Source organism: Procambarus clarkii, chromosome 84 (genome assembly GCF_040958095.1).
Source record: "Procambarus clarkii isolate CNS0578487 chromosome 84, FALCON_Pclarkii_2.0, whole genome shotgun sequence".
In the NCBI taxonomy this organism is placed as follows: domain Eukaryota; kingdom Metazoa; phylum Arthropoda; class Malacostraca; order Decapoda; family Cambaridae; genus Procambarus; species Procambarus clarkii.
This window is the reverse complement of record NC_091233.1, coordinates 5711243-5724067: the sequence shown is the minus strand read 5'-3', so window position 1 is coordinate 5724067 and position 12825 is coordinate 5711243.

Genomic DNA, 12825 nt, shown 5'->3' with positions numbered 1-12825 from the left:
CAAAATGTAGCTTGGTTCCCTTGTTAATGTAAAATTACTTTGAGAAGTGAACCAACCTCAGGGAGTTGGCTCCACAAAGAGACCAACGCTCCCACTCCACAACAATAACAGAACAGCCCTACGCTGTACATGGCTCCAGAGCTGGTGAAACAACTAGACACCCCAATTACATGTCAACAACCAGCAATACAGCCTATCAACATCACAACAACGACCGTATCCGGCTTATCAAGTATTGTATTTGAAATTATAGTGTACACATATTTTCATTTATAAATAAGTCGGTCACGATGTATGAAGAAAACAACACAGTGTACGTGTACTCCATTACAGCCCTCACACTTCATGTCATACCTGTAATTGATTTGTTTAGGGAACTTTGATTAATTCCTTGCATCCCATACAGGTAAAATGTGAGAGGAGCAGCAAGAATCTGTGCAGACAGTGGTCCATACACATAACTAACTACCTGTTTGTCAAGCCTTGTCCTTCCCACCAGCCGCCATTACGTGGCACAAAGAGGCAGGGCCACACCCATCTTGAGGCTTCATATACACAGCCTAAGTAGGCCCCTTCTACAGGCTCAGCTAAGCCATCATTATTCTTGTAGTAGTAGTAGTAGTCATAATTAGTAATTATTACTAGTAGATTAGACCACCATATGTCGTATAACATTATAATATAATAAAAGGTAAACAATTAGTAGTTTAAGAAGGAGCCTTCTCAAAGTGGTTTAGGCTACCAATTGTCCCCCCCATAATGTGTGAGATAATTTCAGGCAGTTTACAAGTACATACAGTTCACTCAATTAATTCTTATTAAGAAAAATAAATAAGACATAACTTTATCTTATTAAAGTCAATTTAAAAAAGAGAATAGCTGCCTGGAGTTTCCCCACATTAATTTGGTCCTTCGAACCTAGATACAATATACATAACATTAGTGCAATATTACCTACACAAATTATAGCAGGAAGACACTGCTATATTTTTGCATTTTTCTAACCTAACTTTTCAATCTCATAGCAAACAGAACTTTCAACAAGCACTATTATTGTTCTGGCAGTACCAAAGGAACAATTGTGCTTTTTCAAGTCATTACAAGAGGTTGATAAGAGGCTACTTTACTTATAAGTTACTTATAAATGTTTTTGTAATTTTATGTATATAAAACATTACTTTATTACTTTAATATTGCATTATTACTGCCATTATTGTAACAATTACTGCATGCCACATTATTTGCAACTAATTCTTGCACAAGGGCAGGACATTTTAGGCTGGTGTTGTACAGCAACCTAGTCTAATTTATTGTGCTAACCTGGTGTAAGGGTAAGAATTTTTCACTTGTCTAAAGTTGAACACATATTACAACCTAGCAAGTACATATTTTTATGCAGTATTTAAGACAACCCGAATTGTGTTGTCAACATGATATCAATATAACTATAGGCATAATTTAACTATAATCATTTCACCTTTGAGTGTTAACCTGTGTCTCTGTACCAACCAAGAGTGATAAAGATGGGCTGACTTGCGGATACCAGCAATGATTCAGGTCTACCACTCAAATTATAGTGTGTATGATTATACAGTGTATATATAAATAAATGATAAGTAGCTCTAGTTTGGAAACTAATGGCTCTACTAGTACAAGTGCTAGAAATTGTCCTGACACTAGTCCTACACGACTAACAAGTACTTCCAAGATGTCTACTGTCCATAATGTAAAAATAACCCTAACCAGTATGAAGGGACATTTGACACGACAGATTAGCAAATGTGAAGACTTGAGTAATCAAACTCCAGAGAATTATGCAGCACTGGAAAACTATCTTAAGCTTGCACAGAACAAATATCACCATATGTTGCAACAAATGATGAAATATCAAGAATTACTTAACGTTACTAATATTGATGAAGATACAATGAACAACATACTACAAGAAAACTCTGATTATGAGGATGCAATGTTTACAAAGTTGCAAAACTTTGATGATATCATAAATGCCCATAAAGCCAATATAAATATTGCAATCTCAACTTCCCAGAACCAGACAGCACCAAAAGTCAAATTGCCATCACTGTCTCCCAACTTTTTCTGGAACAGAAGACGAGAGTTGGGACAGTTTCTGGAGCAAATTTGTCGATTCTGTAGATTCTAATGCCAATGTGCCAAAGACGACAAAGTTTACATACTTACAGAGTGTCTTGAAGGATGAAGCGTATCAGGTGGTCTGTAATCTGAATCACACAGATGACGATTATGACAATGCAGTACAACTCCTGAAAGATAATTACGCTAAACCAGAAAGGACCATCAGAATTCTAACACAGAAACAGTTAGACATTAAACCTCCAAATAATACAGCAGTCTCACTCCAAGCCTTCAGATTGGAGCTTGAGTCCATGCTCAAGGCACTTAAAAATAAAGTGAACTTGGATGCATCAGATTGGATAATCCAAGTCCATATGACACGAAAGTTACCCAGGGACATACTGGATAAGTTGTTTGTTTTAGTAGGTTAGTCATCCTTGACGGTACCGGAGATTACAAAGGGGTTACAAACCATCATAGAACGAGAAAGAGTTAATCCAGAAGGAAAAGCGACATCTAAACCATCGTCTACTACTAATAGTAAACAACAGAGTACAAACAGTACTCCAAACAAAGCTAAAACAACTTCTCCCTCCACAAAGTGGAATCAGGGCAGTGTGGGCACATATGCAGTTGGTCCCTCCAAACCTACAGTTAACGTGTCACCCAAAACGGTGACTCCTCAAGATACTGTTAACGTCTGGAGACCATATGTGTTTTGTGAGCAATCACATTCCATGTACAATTGCAGACGTTACCCCGATCATGCAACACACATAAAACGACTCAAGGAGTTACATAGATGTACCAAGTGTATAGGGGAACATAATACCGACACTTGCACAACTACAGTACGCACCTGAAATAGGTGCCATAAGGGTCAACACCATACAGTACTTTGTGGGGACACAAGTACAAAGTCTGCCAAACCACAGGAGGAGGAAGGAGCTACCACTTCAGTTCAGCTTTGTACTGTGTTACCTGACATAAGAGTCTTCTCAACAAGGTCTAACCATAAATCAGCTCTACCTACTGCATGAGTGATCATTAGAAATGGAAAGAACAAGGCCACCGTACGTGGATTATTTGATCAAGGGTCCCAACTGACCTTTATATCAAAGGAGTTGGTAGATAAACTGAAATTTACACCTGTAGAGGAGACAGGAATAAACATAGCAGGATTTCTGACTAACTCAGGAGCCCGATCTTACAGGGTAGTACGACCCAAAGTACAATTAGGAGGTTATGTACGAAAAGTACCAGCACTTGTAGTAGATAGATTCCCAACAGACCTGTATATAGAAGGTCTAGGAACAACAGCCAAATTCCTGGAAGAAAGGGGAATTCCTTTGGCTGATAAAATTACATTGGACAACCTTTCCAATATTGGAATCTTTATGGGATCAGATGTCTACCATAAGTTTATCACAGGAAAGGAAGATTACCACGGTATGAACGTGTTACCATCTGCAGGTGGCTATCTACTAACAGGCCCAGTATTACGGCTAAAACAACCCGCACCTGTAGATCACCAACATGCCAACACAGTAATGGTTGCATGACTAGGAGACCAGTCTCCACTGCAACACAGAGACATGTCCGAGGGTGAGCTTGATCCCCCAGTGCATAAATTATGGGACCTGGCAACTCTCGGCATTGTCCCTGATCAACCTAGCCCAGATGATGACTGGACATACAAACAATACCTGGACTCAGTTATCTACAAAGATAATCAGTACTGGATCAGGTTACCATGGAAGCTGAATCACCCTCAGCTACCCGGTCAACCACTTTATGGCACAAAATCAATTAAGATCGCAGGTGTTGCGCTTACAAAGACAACCTGAGAACTTGAAGTTGTACCATGAAATAATACAGAAGCAGCTCGATCACAAATTTATCGAAGTTGTAACAAGTGATAACCCAAAGGAAGGACACTACCTGCCACACCATCCTGTACAGAAGAATTCTGCTACTACCCCACTACGGATAGTATTTAATTGCAGTGCTAAGATGGGACAGAATAGTGTTTCGTTAAATGACTGCCTTCAAATGGGCCCTAGCCTAACACAAAGGCTTTATGACGTGCTGTTAAAGTTTTGAATAGGGACATGCATATACAGCCGACATTAGCAAGGCATTCCTTAGGGTAAGGTCTTCAAGAAGAAGACTGGAACTACACAGAGTTCTTATGGATTAAGGATCCTAACGATCCGAACAGTGAATTAATCACTTACCGGTTTGCGTGAGTTTTGTTTGGGGCCACGTCCTCTCCATTTCTGCTTCAAGCTACCTTGGATACGCACTTGAAGAAGTCCAATAGCCCGAACAAGACGGAAATTAGCGAAAACCTGTATGTGGATAATTTTCAAGGAACAACCAACAGTGAAAGTAAGCTGTTGGACATATACCATGAGGCCAATCGAGAATTAATGGGAGCCAATATGCCTCTCCAGTCTTGGGTCTCTAACAATGACAAATTAAAACAACTGATCGCAACTGAATTTCCCGACTACCAAGTACCCGAGATGACAAAGGTACTAGGTGTCCAATGGAACACGACAACCGATCAGCTGACAATCAAGTCAGTGGAGACAGATACCACTAACTTAACAATGAGAAAATTGCTATCACAAGTCAGCAAACCCTTCGACCCATTAGGCTTATTAGGTCCAATACTAATTAATGGGAAGAAGATAATACAGGAATGTTGGCAACAAAAGATAGGCTGGGATGATCTTCTAACACCTGCCCTACAAGAAAGATGGCAAGGGTTAGTGAAAGATTTAAGTATCCTAGAGTCTGTCAAGTTCCCTAGGAACACAGTAGTAAATGAAAAGGAACCAATTAAGCTGCATGTATTTTGTGATGCCTCAGGAAAGGCTTATGGTACAGTAGCTTACCTGGTCTCAAATGGGCAAGTCAATTTGCTCACATCAAAGGCCAGAGTGGCACCTTTAAAGAAAAGATCACTGCCACAACTGGAATTACTGCCACAACTGCCTTACTGCTAGGTGTAAGATTGGCTCATTATCTGATCAAGGCCTTAAGCCACATCCGCTTTAAAGGAACAGTAGTATGGTCAGATAATGAGGCAGTGCTACAGTGGGTTAAAAACAATAACAGTAAGAATCCTTACATGAGTAACCACGTTATGGAAATACGAGAGTTGTCAGCAGGGTATAAACTAAGATATGTACCTACTAAAGAGAATCCAGCTGACTATCTCTCCAGAGGCCTGACTTTACGGGAATTAACAAAGGCAGAGATATGGTTTAATGGACCTCAGTGGCTAATCAGCGACCAGTGGCCTAAACAAAAGCCACAAGTCATTGTGACCAATGTCACTGTTCCCACTGAGAACCCGGAACTACCTCGGACTTTGGTAATTGATCCTGCTCGGTACTCTGAACTGAACAAACTTATAGGTGTCACCCAAGTAGTGTTTGATTTTCTAAAGAAAATGGGAATCAAGCATAAATTCTCTAGTGCCCGAAGGTACTGGGTCAAAAGAGCTCACATCGACACATTCGGGAAAGCAATTGACAATGTTCCAATGAAGCTACAACATGATCTGGGTCTCTGGTTAGACACTGACAATTAAAACTTGATAAGATGCGGAGGACGCTTACAGCATGCTGACATATCTTGAGGTTATCTTGAGGTTATCTTGAGTTGATTTCGGGGCTTTAGTGTCCCCGCGGCCAGGTCCTTGACCAGGCCTCCACCCCCAGGAAGCAGCCCGTGACAGCTGACTAACACCCAGGTACCTATTTACTGCTAGGTAACAGGGGCATTCAGGGTGAAAGAAACTTTGCCCATTTGTTTCTGCCTCATGCGGGAATCGAACCCGCGCCACAGAATTATGAGTCCTGCGCGCTATCCACCAGGCTACGAGGCCCCCCAGACATAGATCTGGAAGCAAAAAATCCAAAATTGCTCCCTCATCACCACATAGTAAGCAAACTAATTGTGTTACATATACACAAATACTGCACTCTGCATAGTGGGGTATTAGATACTCTCACGGACTTAAGACAACAGTACTGGCTACCCCAAGGTAGACAGACAGTAAAATCCATAATCAAATCCTGTGTTGTTTGCCGGAGATACGATGCCAGAGTGTGTCCATATCCTGGCCCTCCTCCACTTCCGAAGGAACGAGTCGTACATATTCGTCCCTTTGAGACAACAGGAGTAGATTTCACAGGAGCACTGACATTGACAGGCACTAAAGACAAGAAACCAGTAAAGGCCTATATCTGTCTTTTTACTTGTGCCACAACATGAGCAGTCCATCTAGAAGTGACTCCCGATATGAGTGCCAAAGCATTCTTGCAGGCTTTCCGCAGGTTTGCTTCACGTAGATCTTGTCCTAAGTTAATGATCTCAGACAATGGGTCCAACTTGGTGGCAGGAGAAGCATGTCTGAGGAAAATCTGGGCACACCCAAAGGTACGCACGGCCCTAACTCAACGGCAGTGCCATTGGAAATTCATACCTCCCAGAGCACCATGGCACAGAGGCTTCTATGAACGCATGGTTGGTACGGTGAAACGTTCCCTATGGAAAACCCCACACCGCCAAAGGATTGACCTACAGGAGCTTCAAACAGTAATCATAGAGATAGAAGCACGAGTTAATAACCGACCACTTACCTACCTCTCTGATGATGTTTTGCAGCGTGAACCATTAAGTCCAGCTCATCTGATGTATGGGAGACCTCTCAAAACACTTGTGTCCCTTATGGACGAGGAACCAGAGGATCCTTCATATGTCAAAGAGAGTGATTTGGTTCAACGTTTCAAACATCTTTCAAGGGTGATAAGTCGGTGGAATGACATATGGACTCGTGAATGCCTTACAGCTCTGAGGGAGTATCATTACGGGGCAAACAATCCCTATAACAGAATTAACTTGAACCCTGGTGACATAGTTCTGGTGGATAGTGATGGACCACGCTCAAAGTGGCCTATAGGTCAAATAGTCTCTGTTCATCCAGACAGCCAGGGCATCTTGAGAATAGTGAAAGTAAAATGCCGAGGCAACACTACTCTCAAAACTTTAGAGAAATTAGTACCTTTAGAACTGGCCAGGAAAGAAGACGTGCAATGACTTCCAGCACCCGATTCGCCAATACGGGACATACGTCCATAACGGACTGCTGCACAACAATGTGAACTCAAATTAAAGCAGCACTATAATTCTGAAGGAGAAGAATAAAGTGATCGCAGTCCTTACCGGGACATTGACCCGTGTTCTTCCTCCCCGGAATTATGTCGGGAATCCGACACATACACAGATAATAACATAGTCTCCCTTAGTCTGTGATCCCTTCAGGATAGAAAATGGAAGACTCCGTGACATCATCGATGTCACCGTATATTTACAATATTAAACATTGTTAATACAATAGTTTTGTATCTAGAATTAACAAAAAAGTAATCAACAAGATTGAATATGATTATTAACATCAAAATGTAGCTTGGTTCCCTTGTTAATGTAAAATTACTTTGAGAAGTGAACCAACCTCAGGGCGTTGGCTCCACACAGAGACTAACGCTCCTACTCCACAACAATAACAAAACAGCCCTACGCTGTACATGGCTCCAGAGCTGGTGAAACAACTAGACACTCCAATTACGTGTCAACAACCAGCAATACAGCCTATCAACATCACAACAACGACCGTATCCGGCTTATCAAGTATTGTATTTGAAATTATAGTGTACACATATTTTCATTTATAAATAAGTCGGTCACGATGTATGAAGAAAACAACACAGTGTACGTGTACTCCATTCCAGCCCTCACACTTCATATCATACCTGTAAGTGATATGTTTAGGGAACTTTGATTAATTCCTTGCATCCCATACAGGTAAAATGTGAGAGGAGCAGCAAGAATCTGTGCAGACAGTGGTCCATACACATAACTAACTACCTGTTTGTCAAGCCTTGTCCTTCCCACCAGCCGCCATTACGTGGCACAAAGAGGCAGCGCCACACCCATCTTGATGCTTCATATACACAGCCTAAGCAGGCCCCTTCTACAGGCTCAGCTAAGCCATCATTATTCTTGTAGTAGTAGTAGTAGTCATAATTAGTAATTATTACTACTAGCTTGCATGGCGTTTCACTTTCCTTCTTATGATGTCTTCGACGAAACTATTGGAGAAGCCGTTGTTGACTAGGACCTGTAGGGTAAGGCAGGTCCTAGTCAACAACGGCTTCTCCAATGGTTTCGTCGAAGACATCATAAGAAGGAAAGTGAAACGCCATGCAACCTCTGAAGAGACAACCAACACAACACCTATACCCCCTATTAGACTATTTTACAGGAATTTCTTTTCCACAGCTCATAAAACGGAGGAAAGTGTCCTGAAAGATATTGTTAATAGAAGCGTTATCCCTACAGACAAAAATCAGAGGATACAACTGACGATTTACTATAAAACCAGAAAAACGGCCAGCCTACTCATGAGAAACTCTCCAGACACAAAACAGAATGCTTTAAAAGAGACCAACGTCGTCTATGCCTTCAAATGCCCTCTTGGGGACTGTAAGCTTCAAAAAAACCCAGCATATAGGCAAGACATCAACATCTCTTTCTAGGTGTTTAACGATGCATAAGCAACAGGGCTCCATTAAGGAACATATAATCTCTTCCCACAACCAAACCATCGCCAGAGAAATCCTAGTAAACAACACAGAAATCATCGATAGATACAGCGATAGCAGGCGGCTTGACGTTTGCGAGGCACTGCACATTAAGAAGTCAACACCAGCAATCAACAGCCAATTAATGCACAACTATATTCTACCCACCTCAAGACTCCGCTCCAATATAGAAGCATCAAGAAATATGGACCAATAGGCTTTCTACAATCACTTCCATTTCAATACCCATTGTTTCGTGTTCTGTCTTGTGTTGATGAAATTAATACCCTATTAAATACCACCTCACCCCATCCACCTCACTCAAATGTAGATATAAACAAACTGGAGATATGTAAGTTCTATTCAGTTGTGTATGTGTAAAGTCTTTGAAAATGTAATAAGTTTTACGAAACGCACTCAAGTGTCGCGTCAGACTAGAAATAAAAATGAATTTTGGAGAATTGATTTTTGAATTGCCTCCAACAGTGAAAAAAAATGTACGAAAGATTGAGAAAATTCGTGTTAGAATTATTAATCTTACTTTTTCGGTCATATATATATATATATATATATATATATATATGCTGAAGGTATATTGGCCCAATAAATAAAGATAGGAAGATGAAACTTACGTATAAAACGTGAGAGAGAGAGAGAGAGAGAGAGAGAGAGAGAGAGAGAGAGAGAGAGAGAGAGAGAGAGAAAGAGAAAGAGAAAGAGAGAGAGAGAGAGAGAGAGAGAGAGAGGGAGAGGGAGAGAGAGAGAGAGAGAGAGAGAGAGAGAGAGAGAGGGAGAGAGAGAGAGAGAGCACTCAACTGTAAACAATCAGATCATTGGCCTTATTGAGGGTGTGTTAAGACCGACAGTAGGTAAGACACTACTGAATCCTCCCGAACCTTCATCTCTCACTGCGGTCCATTAACATCCTTTGACATATTAGTGCTATCAGTGTGTGGGAGGCCCCCAGCCTCGGGCTGACCTGCCGGCCCTCTCCTTGTGTACACAACGCCTCGGGGGGTGTTGGGTCACTCTCAGCCCCTAGATACACCTCTCCTTGTGTACACAACACCCCGGGGTGTGTTGGGTCACTCTTAGCCCCTAGATACACCTCTCCTTGTGTACACAACACCCCGGGGTGTGTTGGGTCACTCTTAGCCCCTAGATACACCTCTCCTTGTGTACACAACACCCCGGGGTGTGTTGGGTCACTCTTAGCCCCTAGATACACCTATCCTTGTGTACACAACACCCCGGGGTGTGTTGGGTCACTCTTAGCCCCTAGATACACCTCCTTGTGTACACAACGCCCCGGGGTGTGTTGGGTCACTCTTAGCCCCTAGATACACTTCTCCTTGTGTACACAACACCCCGGGGTGTGTTGGGTCACTCTTAGCCCCTAGATACACCTCCTTGTGTACACAACACCCCGGGGTGTGTTGGGTCACTCTTAGCCCCTAGATACACCTCTCCTTGTGTACACAACACCCCGGGGTGTGTTGGGTCACTCTTAGCCCCTAGATACACCTCTCCTTGTGTACACAACACCCCGGGGTGTGTTGGGTCACTCTTAGCCCCTAGATACACCTCCTTGTGTACACAACGCCCCGGGGTGTGTTGGGTCACTTTTAACACTAAAGAATAAAAGAGAAGGGGAGCAGAAGGAAGAATAAAACTGGAGTTTGGGGATGTATATAAATGTATATATGAAAATATATATGTGACCGTGTGTACATGTTGGTGCGTGTGTACATGTTGGTGCATGTGTACATGTTGGTGCGTGTGTAATTGTTAGTACGTGTGTACATGTTGGTGCGTGTGTACATGTTGGTGCGTGTGTACATGTTGGTGCGTGTGTACTTGTTAGTACGTGTGTACATGTTGGTGCGTGTGTACATGTTGGTGCATGTGTACATGTTGGTGCGTGTGTAATTGTTAGTACGTGTGTACATGTTGGTGCGTGTGTACATGTTGGTGCGTGTGTACATGTTGGTGCGTGTGTACTTGTTAGTACGTGTGTACTTGTTAGTACGTGTGTACATGTTGGTGCGTGTGTATGTGTTGGTGCGTGTGTACATGTTAGTACGTGTGTACTTGTTAGTACGTGTGTACATGTTGGTGCGTGTGTACATGTTGGTGCGTGTGTACATGTTGGTGCATGTGTACATGTTGGTGCGTGTGTACATGTTGGTGCATGTGTACATGCTGGTGCATGTGTACATGCTGGTGCATGTGTACATGCTGGTGCATGTGTACATGCTGGCGATGGGGAACTATCAGGGGAAAGCGCCAAACCATCACGACTATATAGCACTGAGAAAGGGTCGGGATGAGGATGTGGGATGTGACAGGCGAACGGAATGGTGCTCAACCACTTGGACGGTTGGGGTTTGAACGCCGACCTGCATGAAGAAAGACGATACCTCTTGCCTTATACTCTCTCAGTGAGACGATACCTCTTGCCATATACTCAGCGAGACGATTCCTCTTGCCTTATACTCTCTCAGTGAGACGATACCTCTTGCCTTATACTCTCTCAGTGAGATGATTCCTTTTGACTTATACTCTCTCAGCGAGACGATACCTCTTGCCTTATACTCACTCAGTGAGACGATATCTCTTGCCTTATACTCACTCAGTGAGACGATATCTCTTGCCTTATACTCTCTCACCACATACCTTAACACTGGGACACAGTAGCACCACACACCTTAACACTGGGACACAGTAGCACCACACACCTTAACACTGGGACACAGTAGCACCACACACCTTAACACTGGGACACAGCAGCACCACAAAGAGTCTAACATCTCTTCTCGATTCACTCACTATTTTCTTTGTTGCTTGCTGTTCTTCAGTCGTTCTTTGTTCTTCCCTCTCTATTTGTATTCCATCACCTTCCATTTATAATATTCTGCCTGTCTTCCCACTATTTCCTCTTTCTTTGCTTGCTCTCTCAGGCCCTGTGAGTGTGTGTTGTTGTGAACTGAGCAGAATGTGTTTATGGGAATTGCTTCCGTTGCGACAACTTCTATCCACTGATAGATATATTTCCCCATAGGACTTTAGCACTCCTAATATAGATCGACACTGAAAACATTCCATATAGATGTCAGAGTTAATTTTGTATATGCCTTTATCGAAAAACAATGGAGGACGCTTATATATTATATATAATTCCATGAGAAATTTTGGCCAAAATATTCATGTGTTGAGAATGATTAGTGTTCACTATGGTGCCGTTAATAGGTACATCAGATATTCAACATTTTACCTAATATGGAAAGAGTCTGTCATTGCCATGTAACAGCTTAACTGTTAATAGTTATGTATACTTGACAAAAACCTTTTAATTTTCCTATCTTTGGGACCTTATACGACAGCAATATACTTGAGGTATGTTATCTGTCCTAGTTCAGCAAGGCTCGTGTACCTGTTGGCATGGGTAATAATCACACATTTATTGATCTAGGGTTAATAATACCATACATTTAATAGGCACACCAGTATGCTCCTGGTAGAAACAGTTTAATAAACGAAAAAGTCAAAATGTACATGAAATGTACATATATAAATTCCTTAGTACATGGCATGACACGATCACTGCAATTATCTATCCAGTCTAGACTTTCCATGGATTATAATATTTAATCTGTCTCCTCAGATAAGTATCAGCTACAATAAAACAAAGAATATACTGAACTTAAGTTAGAGTAGAATTATTTAACATCGTTAGATAATTATCTAGAGTATAATTATCTAGAGCATCAATTATATAACATAATTCTACTAACAGTAGGATTATCTAACTAGAGTAATAGCGTAGAATTATTAACATCGGCCCACCGATATATATAACTTTCTCTCATATACATCCTACAATATGAGATTGGTGTTTGAAATGTGTAACTGTGAGAACCAGGTCTTTTACCTGGGGTTGTAACAAAGTAGTAATGCCAGTAATATTGTCCAAATAGTTAACACTGTCCATGCATGAAACCCTAAATAAACACTGGCCAAAACAGGTAATCTTCCAACGTGTGCCGAACAAAATTCTAAATATCGCAGA